The sequence below is a fragment of the Triticum urartu genome, chromosome 4A, assembly GCF_056163025.1.
Source record: "Triticum urartu cultivar PI428250 chromosome 4A, HENAU_Tu73, whole genome shotgun sequence".
Classification (NCBI taxonomy): Eukaryota; Viridiplantae; Streptophyta; class Magnoliopsida; order Poales; family Poaceae; genus Triticum; species Triticum urartu.
In genome coordinates this window covers 584,984,487-585,004,028 of record NC_141876.1, presented here as the reverse complement: position 1 = coordinate 585,004,028, position 19,542 = coordinate 584,984,487, and the positions used below count along the sequence as shown (strand labels likewise).

Genomic DNA, 19,542 nt, shown 5'->3' with positions numbered 1-19,542 from the left:
CATCTTGCTTTTTGTTACATTGATTACTCTGTTATTTATTGTGTTCCCCCTCCGTTACTTCTTTCCGGTAGACCCCGAGACTGCCGGAGACCCCCCAGTACGACTACGGTGTTGATGACCCCTCTCTCTTGCCAGAGCAACCAGGCAAGCCCCCCCCCTTGATCACCAGATATCGCCTACTATACTCTCTACTTCTTGCATTAGAGTAGTGTAACATGTTACTGCTTTCCGTTAATCCTATCATGTTGCATAGCCTGTCCTTGCTACTACTGTTGTTACCTTTACCTGCTATCCTACTGCTTAGTATAGGATGCTAGTGTTCCATCAGTGGCCCTACACTCTTGTCCATCTGCCATGCTATACTACTGGGCCGTGATCACTTCGGGAGGTGATCACGGGCATATACTATATACTTTACACTGTTACATTACCTATGGTACTGTTCGGAGTTGGGGGCTGAAGGGGCAGGTGGCTCCATCCCGGTAGAGGTGGGCCTGGGTTCCCAACTGCCCTCGACTGTTACTTTGTGGCGGAGCGACAGGGCAGGTTGAGACCACCTAGGAGAGAGGTGGGCCTAGCCCTGGTCGGCGTTCACGGATACTTAACACGCTTAACGAGATCTTGGTATTTGATCTGAGTCTGGCTACTGGCCTATACGCACCAACCATCTATGCGGGGACAGTTATGGGCACTCGATGTCGTGGTATTAGCCGAAGCCTTCGTGACGTTAGCGACTGAGCGGCGCACGCCGGATTGGACCGTAAGCCTGCTCTTGTATTAAGGGGGCTAGTTCTGCTTTCGGCCGCCCTCGCAACATGTAGGTGTGCAATGGGCGATGGGCCCAGACCCCTGCGCCATAGGATTTAGACCGGCGTGCTGACCTCTCTGTCGTGCCTAGGTAGGGCTGCGACATGTTGATCTTCCGAGGCCGGGCATGACCCAGGAAAGTGTGTCCGGCCAAATGGGATCGAGCGTGTTGGGTTATGTAGTGCACCCCTGCAGGGAAGTTAATCTATTCGAATAATCGTGATCTTCGGTAACAGGACGACTTGGAGTTGTACCTTGACCTTATGACAACTAGAACCGGATACTTAATAAAACACACCCTTCCAAGTGCCAGATACAACCGGTGGTTGCTCTCTCACAGGGCGACAAGGGGAGGATCATCGGTTAGGTTTATGCTATGCGATGCTACTTGGTGAGCTTACCATCTACTCTCTTCTCCATGCTGCAAGATGGAGGTGGCCAGAAGCGTAGTCCTCGACAGGACTAGCTATCCCCCTCTTATTCTGGCTTTCTACAGTTCAGTCCACATATGATACCCTTATTCCATTTGATATCAATGCACACATATGTAGTGTAGCTCCTTGCTTGCGAGTACTTTGGATGAGTACTCACGGTTGCTTTGCTCCCCTTTTTTCCCCTTCCTATACTCGATTGTTGCGACCAGACGATGGAGCCCAAGAGCCAGATGCCACTGTCGATGACGACTACTACTACTCGGGAGGTGCCTACTACTACTTGCAGCCCGCTGACGACGACCTGGACTAGTTTAGGAGGATCCCAGGCAGGAGGCATGCGCCTCTTTCAATCTGTATCCTAGTTTGTGCTAGCCTTCTTAAGACAAACTTGTTTAACTTATGTCTGTACTCAGATATTGTTGCTTCCGCTGACTCGTCTATGATCGAGCTCTTGTATTCGAGCCTTCGAGGCCCCTGGCCTGTAATATGATGCTTGTATGACTTATTTTATTTGTAGAGTTGTGTTGTGATATCTTCCCGTGAGCCCCTGATCTTGATCGTACACGTTTGCGTGTATGATTAGTGTACGATTAAATCGGGGGTGTCATAGTTACACAGGCACTTCAATGTTTTCTAAACTTATTTGAACTCCGGACTTATTTTGCGTTCAGTATGCAGCATTCAAAGCGACGTCATCAATTTTCAACATGTTCTGACATGATTTGCTGTTTTTCAGTCATTTACCGAATTATTTAGAGAGCTAAATTACCGTGAAATTGAAAATCACTACAAAATGAACTCTGAAAATGTTGTAACTTTTCATGGTATCATCATTTCACCCGCATAGCATATGCGAAAGAGTAGAGAGGGTCACGGCAAAAACTAGACGCACTTCGTGTACAAACTGGACAATGTCTTTCGGAGAATCAGGGTTTCGGACGAGAACTCATCTGTTATACGGGCCCTTCAATGTTTTTTATACTTACTTGAACTTCGGACTTCTTTTGCGTTCAGTATGCAGCATTCAAAGCGGCGTCATCAATTTCCAACATGTTCTGACATCATTTGCTGTTTTTCAGTCATTTAACAAATTGTTTAGAGAGCTAAATGACCGTGAAATTGAAAATCACTACAAAATGAAATGTGCAAATGTTGAAATTTGGCATGGTATCATCATTTCACCCGCATAGCATGTGCAAAAGAGTAGAGAGGGTCACGGCAAAAACTGGACGCACTTCGTGTACAAACTGGACAATCTCTTTCGGAGTATCAGGTCTCGGACGAGAACTCATCTGTTACACGGGCACTTCAATGTTTTTTAAACTTATTTGAACTCCGGACTTCTTTTGTGTTTAGTATGCAGCATTCAAAGCGACGTCATCAATTTCCAACACGTTCTAACATCATTTGTTGTTTTCAGTCATTTACCGAATTGTTTAGAGAGCTAAATGACCGTGAAATTGAAAATCAGTACAAAATGAACTCTGAAAATGTTGAAACTTGGCATGGTATCATCATTTCACCCACATAGCATGTGCAAAAGAGTAGAGATGGTCACAAAGAAATTAAATACAGAAAAAAATTACTCAGAAATAAATAGAAGAAAATAAATAAAGCAGAAAATAAAAAAACTATATAAAAAAATTACTCAAAAATAAATAGAAGAAAATAAATAATGCAGAAAAGAAAAAACTATATAAAAATTACTCAAAAATAAATAGAAGAAAATAAATAATGTAGAAAAGAAAAAATTATAAAAAAAATTGTTGGGGCGCTACCCAGTGGGCCTGCCAGACCTAGGGTGTGCAAATTCAGGCCCAGAAGGTCCGACAGGCTCACAGGGCAGCGCGCCATAATTAGGCCCAGAAGCCTGATATATAGAGGAGTTCGAAGGAGCAGCCGCGGCTGTGTTTATAAACCAGTGCGGCTGCCCTTCGCTCGGCGAGGTGGGACTAAATATTGTGCACCGCGGGTGGCAGTGCAACACCTTTAGTACCGGTTGGTGACTCCAACCGATACTAATGAGTGGACCTTTAGTACCGGTTCATGGCACGAACCAGTACTAAAGGGGTCCGCTTCCCGCCCCTTGGCCTGGCGAAAATTGGCCTTTAGTACCGGTTGGTGGCTCCAACCGGTACTAAAGGTCGCTCATATATATATGGCACTTATGAAAAATCCAGTTTTCATCCGCGCGCCGCCCGTCTTCTATCCAACTACTTCATCGCCCGATATCATCGCCGTCGCCCATCGCGCGCCGCCCTCGCCGCCCGTCGTCGCCGTCCCTGCCGCGTGGCGTACGTCGTCGTCGCCGTCTCGCGCCGCCCCCGCCGCTCGCCATCGCCCTCGCCGCCCCCGCCGCTCCCCGTCGTCCCCGTCGTTGCCGTATCGCCCCCGCCGCCCGTAGGCCGCCGCCCATGATCGTACACACACACACATACACACAAGCATGTACACGCACGTGTGCACACACACACACACACTCTTTTTTTTACTTATTTTCTGTTTCTGTTTTTTAGATTAATGCGTGTCAAATTGTTAATTAGATGATCGAATTTGATGAATTACCTAGATAAGAATGTTAGAATGTTAATGTTAGATGAATTAGATAGAGAAGTTAAATATTAATGTCAATTGTTAGATGAATTAGCTAGATATTAATTAATTAGGTATATGAGATTATTTGAATTAGTTGAATTAGTTGAGCTACTTTATTTAGTTATTTTTCGTAAGTGCTTAGTTGAATTAGTTGAATTAATTAGTTGAACTAGTTGAATTAAAAGAACTAGTTGAATTAGTTAAATTAATAGAACTAATAAGTGTTTAATGTTTCACCTATGAACATAGAAATGTCGTTTGACGATGAACACGATTTCATTATGTGCGAATACTGCGAAGATCAGCGCGGCCTATGCGGCAGAAATTTTCTAGTTGATGATAGGCGCTTCAGCATCAAGCTGGATAAGAATTTCGAAATGGATACAGTAAGTTAGAACGACAAGTCTTTTTTCATAATTAAGCATGACTTATGCTTCATTTGTTTCAACTTTTAATTTTAATTTTTTCACTATTCTACTAGCGTATCCCCTGCCATGCAAGAATTTTTGTATTGGATAAGATAGGTTTCAGTCCTAACAAAACTACGAAAGTAAAAAAGGTTTACTTGAAGACCGAGCATGGTTATACCTTCAACGTCAAATTATACAATGCAGACACATACACCTATTTCGAATGCAAAACTTGGCAAGCACTATGCAAGGCTTATGCATTTGAGCCTGATATGGTTATCACCTTTGATATTCGTCCGGAAGATGATATTGAAGGTAATAGAGACATCTGGGTCGATGTGCGGACGCCTCCAGTTCTACCATTATGTGAGTTTCTCAACCATATTTATGTCTTCGATATTGTTTATTCAAAAAGAGTTGACAAGTAATTTATATTGACAGCTTATTTCCAATCAAGCAAACATGTCCGGCGTTTGGTAGACAGGACCGTCCACTGTCCCGGGGCTGAACTAAACTGCGAGGAGACAAGTCATTATGTTTCATGGCTTGAGGATCTTGATGCTGTCAAGACAATTTTTTTTCCTGCACTTAGAAATGTTAGTACTCAAAACATGCGACCAATAGTGTTCGTACTGAACTACAGTCACATATATTTAGGAAAGATGGTAAGATTTCTACTATTTCTTCTCAGTGCATCTTTTGCATACATTATTTTTTAAGCTAAACTTCATTGCTAAGTATGTTAATATACGATGTTCTTCAACAGGGACTCCCGATGAATGTTGTGCCTGATTGGATCGAGACTAAAGGTACCATGAATATTGTTAGCTTACGGCCAAGATATCCTACAATCACTAGTGCAGAACCGGGCAATAGCACCGGTTCGTAAGGCCCTTTAGTGCCGGTTTAGGAACCGGCACTAAAGTTTCGGCACTAAAGCCCCCCCCCCCTTTAGTACCGGTTCAGCATGAACCGGTGCTAAAGGGGATCCACGTGGCACGAGCCAGCTCCGGGGGCCGGGAGCCCTTTAGTACCAGTTGGTAACACCAACCGGTACTAAATGGTTGTGGGGTTTTTGGTTTTATGATTTCTTTTTCATTTAATTTTGTGTTTTCCGTTTTAATTCTTTTTCGTTTGCTGGTATTTTACGGTACTACACATTGTACACGTTATGCATATATATATATATATATAATTTCTAGTAGAACCAATCATATATATATATATCATCAATGTCTCACAAACCACCATATTAATTTACACATACACACATGTATAGCTATATACAATTTCTCCTACATATGCATGTTGCCTTCGGAGCCAGTGGCATTAGCCTAATTGGTGCCTTCGGAGCACGATGACAATTGGAAGTGGTTCATGGGGGCGGTAGCGGGTAATAGTATTCTCCCTTTGGATTTATGACCTGGTCGAGCAAAAATCCCGCTATTTCCTCTTGAAGTGCTTCTACGCGCTCCGTTGGTAGGATCTTGTCCCGCACCTCTTTGAACTGTTAAGAAGGAGATCAATATGCATGTGTATTAGTTTTGTGACTAGATATTGATAATGGTGTAAAAATTGTGAATAGTGTTCTGACAAGCGTACCCATTCCTGTCTTTGAGATCTGCTCCTTTCGGACGCCATCATGCGAATGTTCTCGCAAACGCAGAATGCACACAGATCAGTCCCCTGCGCCTGCTTCAGGGCCTTTATTACGAGAATGGAATTTAATTTGATCAGATAATAATTAATCAAGCATGATAATTAAAGAGATGGCAGCTAGCTAGCTAGTACTACTTAATTACTTACCTTGGATCGAAACCATTTCAGCTTTGGTTTCCATTCGCCTTCCGTGACGCTGATGAACCTTTCCCAAGCCCTGCCCGCCGACAAAGAAAATGAATAAAGGGGTTATTAAATAGTTCATATCATGAAATTAATGACGAACTAAATAGGCCGAGATATATAGTTAATAATGATTGAAATTACCTGTTGACTATCCCAAACAAGATGTTATAGTCACTATTTGCTTTGAGTAGCGAGTCCAGTATTTCAACTGTTTCGGCGTCAACTTTAATGATACACAAGATCCAGTGAAATCTGCATGCGCACACGTTTGCATGTCTTAATTAAGTGGGCATATGTAAGCAAAAACATGTAGCTAGCTAGTAGGCAAAAACAGAGAATTTGTAGTACAAGAAAGTGTGACTCACTGGAAGTTGTAAGGAAGTAGTATATCTTCATTGTATTTGAGGCGCTTCAAGAACTCTAGCATGCTGTCCTCTACCTCCTTTTCTTGATGCTTGTTCATTTTCCATGTGTATTCATTAACGGTGTTTGGGTCAATGAACCCAATGCCATAGCGTCCACCTTTTCTCATTTCATACATCTTCATCCTGCATAATACCACAGAAAAGAATATAGTGAGGATAATTACAGGTAATGATTGATCAAAATGATCACTACAGCTAGCTTGAGACTTAAATTACAGAAAGAAATCACTTAGAGACAATAGCAACTGACGATAGATTTGTCGAGTGCGTCTTGATTGTATAACTGAAACAGTTCAGGATACTCAACTGCCACAGCTTTCTCATGGTAGTAATCATCCTTCTTGACATTCACCATGAGGGACTCTCGATTGGATCTCTTGGAAATGTCCATGTACCATTGATGCAATTCATACATTCTCGTTGGGAGCTTGTTGACATCTTCTGGCTCGACCAAAGGTTGGCCCCGGACATATTTCCGTTTTATTTCCTCCTCTATAATCCCAGGCATGTCCTCGATCTCGAGGAGTTGTCCAACAGTGATCTTGAGTTCTTCAGCCTGCATTATATGCTCCTGGGTTATTACCACATCGCCCACCTCGGGAACGTAAATTGTTTGGCCACAATAATATTGGGCGCGCGTACTGTCATGTGTTGTTGGCGGCACAACAAGCGGGGGGGTCGATTGCGCCGCCTGTTTTCCCAGCTGGGCAACGGTTTTCCTGCATTTTTTGACAGCTGCTTGTTGTTTGCTCGAGCTCGAGCTCGCCTCCTTCTGTAGACGTCGTTGATGTAACTTCCTGATGTGGCGCTCATAGTCTGAGTCAACAGGCTTAGGAGCTAGTGGTTGAGCCATACGAATGAAGTGGTCAACTACTTCCACAGGCACTTTCTCCCTTGGCGGCGGTGGCGGTTTCGGTCCAAAATGGGCGTCGACTTCTGCCTGCACTATGGCATTGGTTTGCTCCTCGGTCCTGTCGTAAGCCCTCACAGGAAGAGGAGTAGTGAGGTTTGGACCATATTTATATCGCTTGCCTCCGCCTGTACTTCCTGTACTATGACCTCGACTCGTACCGCTACGCACCATATCTGCGGGGTGTCTCTTCTGCGATTGCTGAGGCGGCGGAGACGGCTGACGGGGCTGAGTTGGACGAGGAGGAGTGGCCTGAAGCTATGCCGGACTTGCAGTGGCCTGAGGTTGTGCCGGACTTGGAGGAGGAGTGGACGTCTGACGCTGTGTCGGACTGGGAGGAGGAGTGGCCTGACACTTTGCCGGACTTGGAGGAGAAGGAGTGGCCTCACGCGTTGGTGGACTTGGAGGAGCAGGAGTCTGCTGACTCGGTGGCGGACTTCGACGAGGAGTCGGGTGACGCAGTGTCGGTGGCCTTCGAAAGATGATGCAATCCTTTCTCCATAGGATGACACGATGTATGGCCTCTCCCAATGTGTGCTCGTCGTCACCTCCAGGAATGTCAAGCTGTAGCTCCGAATATGGGTCCACCACCTCATCAACCAAGACACGAGCATAGCCCGCTGGAATCGGGTTGCAATGGAAGGTTGCCTCGGGGGAATTTGAAAAAGCAACGGCGTCCGCCACCTTCATGGATATGTTCTTCATTTTGAAGTGTAGCTCGCAGTTAGTGTTCTCCGTGATGTCATCCACGGGGTATCTATCCAGCACTACTGTGTCGCCCTGGGTGGAACCCACGCTGCTTCTCGGCATGGATGGGGCGGTGGTATCCAATGCTGGATCATCCGCTAGCTGCTGCAGATGCTGAGACCCCCTTTGCTGGCTAAGTGAGTCGATCTGCTCCTGCTGCCGCTGGAATTTAGCTGCCAATTCCGCTTGACTTGCTTCTAGGCCTTGAAGGCGTTCATAGTCCCGCTTCCTCTGCTCCTCCTCCATCTTCCTCTTCTTCTCCTCCGCAATCTTCTTTCTCGCACGGGTTCTGTAGTCGGCGTTCTAGTCCGAAAACCCCTCATACCACGGAAGAGCGCCCTTGCCTCGTGTTCTTCCCGGGTGTTCAGGATTTCCCAAGGCACGCGTAAGCTCGTCGTTCTCTCTGTTGGGCTGGAACACCCCCGATCGAGCCTCTTCTATTGCAACAAGTAGCGCATCGTCGGCTCCGTTCAGACATGACTTCGTCGAAACATTGCCTGTCTGCGGGTCCAACTCCCCCCCATGCGCATAGAACCAAGTCCTGCACCTGGGGGGCCAGCTCTTAGTAACCGGAGTGACACCTGCATCCTCCATCTCTTTCTCAGACTTATCCCACTTAGGCATTGCCACCGTGTAGCCACCTGGCCCCAGCTTATGGAACTTATCCTTTTTTTCGGCATTCTTCTTGTTTATTCTCGACCGTTCCTTAGCTAATTCTGAATCCTTGAATTTCACGAAATCGTCCCAATGAGCACTTTGATTCTCTAGTATCCCCTCGAATACTGGAGTCTTCCTTCCTCCCTTGACGTACTTCTCCCACGTCATTCTCTTGTGGTTCTTGAATGCAACCGCCATCTTCCTAAAAGCAGCGTCCTTGACTTTCCGCACATCTGCTTCTGTGAAATTATCTGGTAGGGTGAAATGTTCCATGAGAGTATCCCAAAGCAGATTTTTTTGATTCTCGTCGACAAAAGTAACATCTGGACGTGGATTTGCTGGCTTTCGCCATTCTTCGCGTTTCAAATGCCAAAACACATAACTAGCTACCCTAACTATTACAGAGATTCCCTCCTGGGTGTGAAACACAGAAGAAAGTGATGATAGTTAAGCCGATCACATCCCAGATCTTTGGGTGTGAAACTTTTTCTTCGCGTGTGTCCCTTTGCGTCGTAGCCATGGAAAATCTTCATCATTTAACGGGATGCTCGGGTCAATATTCACTGTGAATGGAGCAATTTCATCAAACTTTTCATAATCTTCTGACTTGTCTGTCTTGTCATCCACTCCCACGATGTTTCTCTTCCCAGAAAGAACTATGTGCCGCTTTGACTCATCGTACGATGCATTCGCTTCCTTATCTTTTCTTTTTCTTGGCTTGGTAGACATGTCCTTCACATAGAAAACCTGTGCCACATCATTGGCTAGGACGAATGGTTCGTCTGCATACGCAAGATTGTTGAGATCCACTGTTGTCATTCCGTACTGCGGGTCTTCCGTTACCCCGCCTCGTGTCATATTGACCCATTTGCACCGAAACAAAGGGACCTTCAAACCACGTCGATAGTCAAGTTCCCATATGTCCTGTATATAACCATAATATGTTTCCTTTCCCGTCTTGGTTTCTGCATCAAAGCGGACACCACTGTTTTGGTTGGTGCTCTTCTTATCTTGGGCGATCGTGTAAAATGTATTACCATTTATCTCTTACCCTTTGAAAGTCATTATATTCGAAGATGGTAACTGGGACAGCAAGTACAGGTCATCTTCAATAGAGGTGTCATGCATGGTACGTGCTTGCAACCAGCTGGCGAAACTCCTGGTTTGTTCACGTGTAATCCAGTCATCAGACCGCTCCGGGTGTTTGGAGCGTAGCAAATTCTTGTGTTCATCCATATACGGAGCCACCAAGGTGGAATTCTGTAGAACTGTGTAGTGTGCTTCAGTGAGAGAATGTCCGTCCATACATATTATTTGTTCCCCTCCTAGCGTGCCTTTTCCATCCAGTCTGCCCTTATGCCGCGATTCAAGAACACCAATCGGCTTAAGGTCAGGAATAAAGTCAATACAAAACTCAATGACCTCCTCATTTTGACGGCCCTTGGAGATGCTTCCTTCTGGCCTAGCACGGTTATGAACATATTTCTTTAAGACTCCCATGAACCTCTCAAAGGGGAACATATTGTGTAGAAATACAGGACCCAAAACGTTAATCTCTTCGCATAGGTGAACTAGGACGTGCGTCATGATGTTGAAGAAGGATGGTGGGAACACCAACTCAAAACTGACAAGACATTGCACCAAATCATTCTGTAACCTTGGTATGATTTCTGGATCGATTACCTTCTGAGAGATTGCATTGAGAAATGCACATAGCTTCACAATGGCTAATCGAACGTTTTCCGGTAGAAGCCCCCTCAATGCAACCAGAAGCAGTTGCGTCATAATCACGTGGCAGTCATGAGACTTTAGGTTCTGAAACTTTTTCTCTGCCATGTTTATTATTCCCTTTATATTCGACGAGAAGCCAGACGGTACCTTAATACTGAGCAGGCATTCAAAGAAGATTTCCTTCTCTTCTTTGGTAAGAGCGTAGCTTGCATGACCCTGATGTATGCCATCTTTTCCGTGCATACGTTGCTGGTCCTCCCGTGCCTCAGGTGTATCTTTTGTCTTCCCATACACGCCCAAGAAGCCAAGCAGGGTCACACAAAGATTCTTCATCACGTGCATCACGTCGATTGCGGAGCGGACCTCGAGGTCTTTCCAATAGGGCAGGTCCCAAAATATATATTTCTTCTTCCACATGGGTGCGTGTCCGTCAGCGTCATTCGGAACAGGTTGTCCACCAGGACCCTTTCCAAAGACCACCTTCAAATCCTTGACCATATCATGTACATCAGCACCAGTACGGTGGCGAGGCTTCGTCCGGTGATCCGCCTCACCTTTGAAATGCTTGCCTTTCTTTCTTACGGGATGCCTGCTCCGAAGAAATCGACGATGTCCCAGGTACACATTCTTATTAGCCAAATATATACTGTCAGTACCGTCCAAACAGTGCGTGCATGCGCGGTATCTCTTGTTTGTCTGTCCTGAAAGGTTACTGAGAGAAGGCCAATCATTGATGGTCACGAACAGCAACGCCTTTAGGTCAAATTCTTCCCCCATGTGCTCATCCCACGCACGTACACCTGTTCCATTCCACAGTTGTAAGAGTTCTTTAACTAATGGCCTTAGGTACACATCAATGTCGTTGCCGGGTTGCTTAGGGCCTTGGATGAGCACTGGCATCATAATGAACTTCTGCTTCATGCACAACCAAGGAGGAAGGTTATACAAACATAGAGTCACAGGCCAGGTGCTATGGTTGCTGCTCTGCTCCACAAAAGGATTAATGCCATCTGCGCTTAGACCAAACCATACGCTCCTTGCGTCATCTGCAAACTCCTTCCCGTACTTTCTTTCGATTTTTCTCCACTGCGACCCGTCAGCGGGTACTCTCAACTTTCCGTCTTTCTTACGGTCTTCTCTGTGCCATCGCATCGCCTTGGCATGCTCTTTGTTTTGGAACAAACGTTTCAACCGTGGTATTATAGGAGCATACCACATCACCATGGCAGGAATCTTCTTCCTGGGGCGCCGGCCCTCGACATCACCAGGGTCATCGCGGCAGATCTTATAGCGCAATGCACCACATACCGGGCAAGCGTTCAAATCCTCGTACTCACCGCGGTAGAGGATGCAATCATTAGGGCATGCATGTATCTTCTGCACCTCTAACCCTAGAGGGCAGACAACCTTCTTTGCTTCGTACATACTCTCGGGCAATTCGTTGTCCTTTGAAAGCATATCCTTTATCATTACCAGCAACTTTCCAAATCCCTTGTCAGATACATCATTCTCTGCCTTCCATTGCAGCAATTCCAGTGTGGTGCCCAGCTTTTTCTTGTCACCTATGCAATTCGGGTACAACAATTTTTTGTGATCCTCTAACATGCGCTGCAACTTCTTCTTCTCCAAATCACTTGCGCAGTTTCTCTTTGCATCGGCAATGGCCCGACCTAGATCATCAACGGGCTCATCTGATGCCTCTTCTTCAGCTTCTTCCCGCATTGTCGGCTCAGCTTCTTCTCGCATTACCGGCTCAGCTTCTTCCCCCATTGTTGTATCATCATATTCAGGGAACCCATGGCCAGGATAGCTGTCGTCGTCCTCTTCTTCTTCATTGTCTTCCATCATAACCCCTCTTTCTCCGTGCTTGGTCCAAACATTATAATGCGGCATGAAACCGGTCTTAAACAGGTGGACGTGAATGGTTCTTGACGTAGAGTAATTGTGACCATTCTTACAGCGAGCACATGGACAAGGCATAAAACCATCCGCCCGCTTGTTTGCCTCAGCCGCAAGCAGAAAAGTACGCACGCCCTCAACGAACTGGGGAGAGCATCGGTCATCGTACATCCATTGCCATCTCATCTTCATTACACAACACCGAATAGACCAAATTAATACAAGTTCATACATAAAGTTCATACAACACTTAAATGCAACAAACAAATAACTCTCTAGCTAAAGCATTTAAATGCAACAACAAATACGATCAAGATCGCAACTAAGGTAACAATGGATCCAACACATAATGATACCAAGCCTCACTATCGATGGCATATTTTCTAATCTTTCTAATCTTCAAGCGCATTTTCTCCATCTTGATCTTGTGATCATCGACGACATCGGCAACATGCAACTCCAATTCCATCTTCTCCCCCTCAATTCTTTTCAATTTTTCTTTCAAGTACTCGTTTTCTCTTTCAACTAAATTTAACCTCTCGGCAATAGGGTCGGTTGGAATTTCCGGTTCAGATACCTCCTAGAAAAAATTTCTATGTCAACATGATGGGCATAATTTGTCATAAACACGAAATGCAACTAGTTTTAAAAGAGAATATACATACCACATCCGAATCATAACAAGGACTAGGGCCGACGGGGACGGATATCAAAACCATGGCACTATATGTATAACAAACAACATACGGGTAAGATAATTATACGAGTAACTATATATCCAAATCACACAAACATCAATTTTTATATAAAATTTCATGAACAAGAGGCTCACCACAAGGTGGTGCCGGCGACGGGACGGTGCGGGCGATCGACGGTGGCTATGATGGAGATTTAGAAGGCACTAAGTAAACCACACCTACATATGCAAACTAAGTGTTATTTTTTACCTCAAATTGCATATAAATCAAATACTAGCACATATATATATATATCCTCCCAAATTACTAAACTCACAAATTAATCACTATATAAACCAATGCAAGAGCTAATCTAGCAATGAGAGATGAAAGGACAAAGTTGCTAACCTTTGTGATCATTTGAATGGATGAGGGCCTTCAAATCTTGACAAATTTTGGGCAAATTTTGTGATGAACTCGAGAGGAAGAAGGGAAGAACAGAGGAGAGGGCCGGAGAGGGGAAAGGGGGAAGAACAGAGTGCTGGTGGACGAAGGGTTTATATAGGACGACCTTTAGTACCGGTTCGTGGCACGAACTGGTACTAAAGGTGCTGAAGGGGCCCCACTCTGACAACATCCTGCCACCACTCTCATTAGTACCGGTTCGTGGCACGAACCGGTGCTAAAGGCTCGCCACGAACCGGTACTAATGAAAGCGGCCCGGCTATCCGTTGGAACCGGCACTAATGTATACATTAGTGCTGGCTGAAATACAAACCGGCACTAATGTGCTTTACGTTTGACCATTTTTCTACTGGTGAATGCACTTTAGTGCATTCAAGATTTCTAATAGCGAGGAATGCTTAATAGTAAAAGACTGAAGCAAAATTGTGAACGATCGCAGAGAAATACTAGGGGGCAGCAATCAGAAGCACAACCCACGATTAGGAGACAGGTTCATCTGCATGCTCCAATATGATGAATCAGGAAAGCTATACATGTTCTATGCTCTTTTACCTGAGAGAGAGAGAGAGAGCAGCAGGAGTGATTAGCTAGTTCATGCTCTTAGTACTTGTCCTCTCATGTCCGTGTTCTTCGTTTTGAACTTAATCTCAAAGAGTGATTTGCTTTTGTGGTGTTATGAACGCTTATAATATCATTACCATGTTGAACTCGATGATATCTTGGCTTCTGGTACAAGTGAATGTTTCTTTTTTAAGCTAGTGTTGGTGGTAATTAGATAGCGATAATGACTATATGATGATTAAGTAGTGGTAATGAGATGACTATTATATGATGATTTTTAGCTAGCTATGAAAACTGTTGTTGGTGATGATATATATGATGCAAGAGTTTTTATATTAATATGATGATGATGAGTTATTATATCATTTATGAAAGAAACCGCAGATTAGTTTCAACTGGATGGATTCTAGCTAAGTGATCAAGTATATGCCATATCCATATTATCTCAATCACTTAATTAGGTGATCAAGTATATATAATATGGATATGGCATATACATGATGACTTAGCTAGGTTCCACATGCATCCAGTCAAACTAATCTGCGATACTTTCACCTAATGATTTAACAACTCATTATAATGTAAAACAATCACTAAATTAAATTGAAAACACAAAATTAAAGTAAAAATAAAAAATAAAACCAAAACACACCCAAACATTTAGTACCGGTTGGTGTTACCAACCGGTACTAATGTCCTACGCGTCCCCGGAGCTGGCTCGTGCCACGTGGTTGCCCTTTAGCACCGGTTCGTGCTGAACCGATACTAGGGGGGGGGGGGGCTTTAGTGCCCACACATTAGTGCCGGTTACCGAACCGGCATTAGAGGGCCTTATGAACCAGTGCTATTGGCCGGTTCTGCACTAGTGCAGGATGGTTATACTCTATCTCCATAATTTGTATAGTAAAAAAAGAATCTTCGGAATCTGCCTTAAATGACAGAATTGTCATATGAGAAGACCAAGCATCATAATTCTGATCAAGCTTGCTTATGCTACTGTGTGAATAAACATATATGTACCCATCCCTAAGCTTACAAAGAAGAGTATATCTGTAACCATAAAAGAGCATAAAACTGCTATGGTACTATATACTGTTGTGTTGCACAATTAGCTATATGGAAGGAAAAGTGGCACTCCTGGGGATGACTATGGTTGCACAATTAGCTCTGAAAATTATACCAAAATGGTTAGGACTCATCTCAGCATCAACGGGAGCTACTGTACACATCTCGGCATCAATCGCTGCCTCCAAACTATCCCCTTCTGCAACGAAATCGCCAACCCCCAACACGGGAGCAGGCTCCCCGCCCAATCCGCCGCCCAGCAGCATCACGGCCTCCTTCTTGACCTCCAACAGGACGCCGCCAGGAACATCCAACAGGCCGGGCGGCCCGCCCTTCTCCTCCGCGACCTCCCCCTCCCCCATCTTCACGATTTGGTCCGCGCACAATCCGCCGCTCCCGGACACCGACGCAAAATCAATCCCGCCCGGACCGGCGGCCGCCGCCTCGCCGAGGCCGAAGCTCTTGGCCAGCTCGCTCTCCATGGCCTGGTCGAAGTCGAAGTCGTCGAGGAGCCACTCCTTGACGGGGCCGAAGGCGGCGGCCGGGTCGGAGGGGGGCGCGGGTGGCGGGGAGGGGCTGGGGGGAGGCGCTTGGTGCTGGCGTCGACGCGGCGCACGATGCCCATGAGCAGCTCCGGCAGCAGGCGGGACCACCTCTCCTCATCGGCCTCCCCCTGACGCCCGTGCTCGGCGGCGTCCTCCGGGGCGACCTCGGCTGAGACCTTGGCCTTGTACCCGCCGACGATGCCGGTCGGGGCGCGCTAGCAGGACGTGAGCCCAGGACGAGCTGTGCCATGGTGGAACAGGGGGGCGGGCGGATGGGAGGAAGGGGTCGGAGAGGGAGCGGCGGGCAAAGAGATTGTGGGGGCGGAGGAGAGGGGTGGGAGTAAATCGGGGGTGGATGGTGCTGCACTGACACGCTGAGCAGTAGCGTGGGTGTATCGCTATTTACTTAATAGTAGTGCAGGATTTACAACGCGCTACTAATATTTTTTGATTTGGTGGCGTGATGTATCACACTTAACAGTAGCATGTCTAAGAGAAACCAACGCTGCTGCTAATCCATATCAGTAGCGCGCTTTGTACCCAGCACTACTAGTAATTACCAGTAGCGTGGGGACACAAACAAACACTACTGATAAACTTTTATGTATAAGCATTTTCTAGTAGTGTGAAAGCGGAAATCACGCGCGTGTGGGTCGTTGTCAACGACTTGGACATCGTCCAGCCGTGCCCCAACTGTCGCGCCGCTGCTCAGCTGCGCTTTACGATCACTGCGCCAACGTGCACCTAACCAGGTCGCTTCCAAACGCCGTGTCAATCGATAAGCCTGCTGCTTGCGCTATACATCGCCGCCGCCTTTGTCAGATCTCGATGATAACTACGCCTCAATCATCCGATTACGACCACAACTCGCCGACGTTGCTGTTCACTTGAGTTCTTCCGATCGATCTCAACCGTGGCAACACGTATTGGGAAAGCTTCCGTGTACACGATACCGACCTTAACATCAAGCCTTCCTTTCGATCAACTCGACCGCCTCACGGATCTTTTCAACCTTGCTCATGATACCACTTGTTAGAATAAATTCAAGGCATACCGTTGATCATCCGAGGACCAAGCAATCACACGAGCACGACACCGAGATTTGTTAACGAGGTGCATTGATTCTACATCCCCGGGGCTTGACTACGGGTGCTCCTCTCCGTGACACCGTCACAATACCGCATCCGGTCGCCCTGGACACCGGCACATGCCACCGGCTTCCCCCGCGTTCCGGTGCTATTATGTTGGCATATGTTACATCGTGTGTCTACCTCTGCTAGCGCCCGTAGTCAAGCCCCGAGAATGTAGCCATATCGGTGAACCTCGTTAACAAATCTCGGTGTCGTGCTCGTGTGATTGCTTGGTCCTCGAATGATCGACGGTATGCCTTGGATTTATTCTAACAGACCTAAACAACAAAACAAAAGTTTTGCTGCTCTGTGAATGATAGTTTAAGTTTGACAGAATTGAGAAAGCCATCCGTAGGAGACTAACTCGGAAACATAGTCTTTTCTTTACCAAAAATGTTAGAAAATATTAACACGATCACAATAGCAAATTAGAATTAGTTATGAGAGGAATAATGTGAACTTTGCTAACAAATTACCTGAATCAGCAATCCTAAGTGTTGGATGCATCTGATCAGATTCTTTCATGCCATTTGAGAAAAGCTAGGAAACATGACGATTATTAGAACCGTGAACCAGCTATACAGAAAATGCATTTCACAAGGTTAGTAGAATTACCTTTAGAAAGAAAGGACTTCTTGCGGCAAGAATCGCCGAATTGATATAAACCATCTTTCCTCGTAAAACTGGTGTTCCCCACATGGTTGACGAAGAATCAATGCTTTCTCCTTCATCACCTGCAAAATACCGAAGGCTGGTGATAAAAGGACAAACTGGGAAAAAAATACAGTGTATCGAATAGAAGCAGTAGAGAGATAGTTTGCTATATTAAAATACTTGGAACACTCTGTTCTTTAACGGATGCAGACCAGTTAATTAATTTTCAGAAATAGAGTAAAATGGTTAAAAAAAACATCAAGGTAGTTGAACTTTACTTGATCCCACAACGTAAGCATGCTTGTAGCTTAGTAGCTCACTAAGCAATGTTCGATAGCAAAGTACAATAAAAACCAAAGTATCAAAAACTATAGTAATTTAGCATATAGGTACAAAATACCATGGTTTTGATATAACAACGTTTTTTGAAGTATTCACGATACAAAGGACGTGTTTGGCTACGTCACAAAACGCTGTAAAATTTCTTGGCTAGCCGTTAGCCGTGCGTGCATTCGAAACTTGCTAGCCATTGTAGTACTAGAATATACAGATGGATTAGACTAATGATGATTAGCGACGGCGACGCTGGTGGAGTAATTAGCAGATGACCTCTGAGCAATAGGTACTTGAAAATCTTCATACCAGACATTTGCAAGGAGAAGGCACATGAATCGAACATACATATTTTGGCTCAAACATTCTTCTCTGTAAGATAAGCATCACACACAGCTGTTCTATGAAAATCAAACAAAACATTTACCAGCTAGTAAATTATGATAAAAATATCATCTTACTCATCATATAGACAACAGGGAAGAGTGAAAAAAAATTCCCATGTCACCTGTTTGCCAACGCTGATGAAAGAAGCATAGTGTTCAAGTACTGCAGCCGCAGGTAACGAACAACTAAAAGACCTCAGCTCAGACAGTTTGTAGTTGCACCCTGCCTACTGCCTAAGCTCTGTCCGACCCTTCTTTTCCGCTGCTCAGTTTTTAAAAAAGAGGTATATGCGGTTCTTTTTTTTATACAAAGAAAATACTGTGATTTGGCAAAAACTGCAGTATTGAAATCACAGTTTTCAGAGGCAACCAAACAACCCTATATAAATAAAACTATAGTAATATAAAAAACTGTAGTATTTTGAGAATACTTCGAAAATACTTTGTTACCAAACGGGGCCAGCAAACTAATCATCATAATTTTAAATAGTGGGCTATGTCAAATAGCGGCAATACTTTAAATTAGCTATAGTGGGGCTATAGTCGGCTATTTCGTAACTTTGCGAGATAATTTTACATGAATACCATTTAGCAGCACCCTGCTCAAACTGCTATAGCAGGACTATAGCCGGTTATATTTCATAACTTTACACGGCAATTGTACATGAATACCATTTAGTCGCACCCTGCTCAAACCGCTATAGTGGGACTATAGCCGCTATATATATGCTGATGCTACTGTAATTTCCTGTAACCTTGTTCACTCTAAACTTTATACTGTTACCTGATGAAATAGTGTAGTCTATACCACACAAGAATCTGGTAGCACAAGCCAGTTTAAGTAGCTACGGGGTGAGTATATTTGCAAGGACTGGCTGTAAACCGTATGTTGCGTGTATGCAGAAAACATGCAACTCTAAAATTTCCTCACGTAGCTCTGCTGGGCATCGATGTCGGTGAGACGACGCACAAGTCGCTATAGCTAACTGTTAGTAGTAGCGCGATTTGCACTCGCGCTACCTATAATGGTTTTCCAGAACACACTGCTATTAGTTAGTTGTAGCGCTTTTCTAGCCCCGCGCTACTGCTATGTGTTTCATCATTTTTCTCCGCTTTCTACCCAGTTTCAGTTTCAATAAACTGCAATTTCCAGATACTAGGTACTACTAGATATCAATTTCATAAAGCATTATAGGTACTAGGTAGTACTCCCTTCCGTTCCAAATTACTCGTGGTGGTTTTAGTTCAAATTTGAACTAAAACCAC

The 19,542-nt window shown here is 45.0% G+C and overlaps 1 pseudogene; it reads right to left on the bottom strand.

Annotated features, from left to right (window-relative positions):
- The window catches only part of LOC125552987 (BTB/POZ domain-containing protein POB1-like), a 102,908-nt pseudogene extending 84,702 nt beyond the window's left edge, over window positions 1–18,206 (bottom strand).
- Between the last annotated feature and the right edge of the window lie 1,336 nt (window positions 18,207–19,542).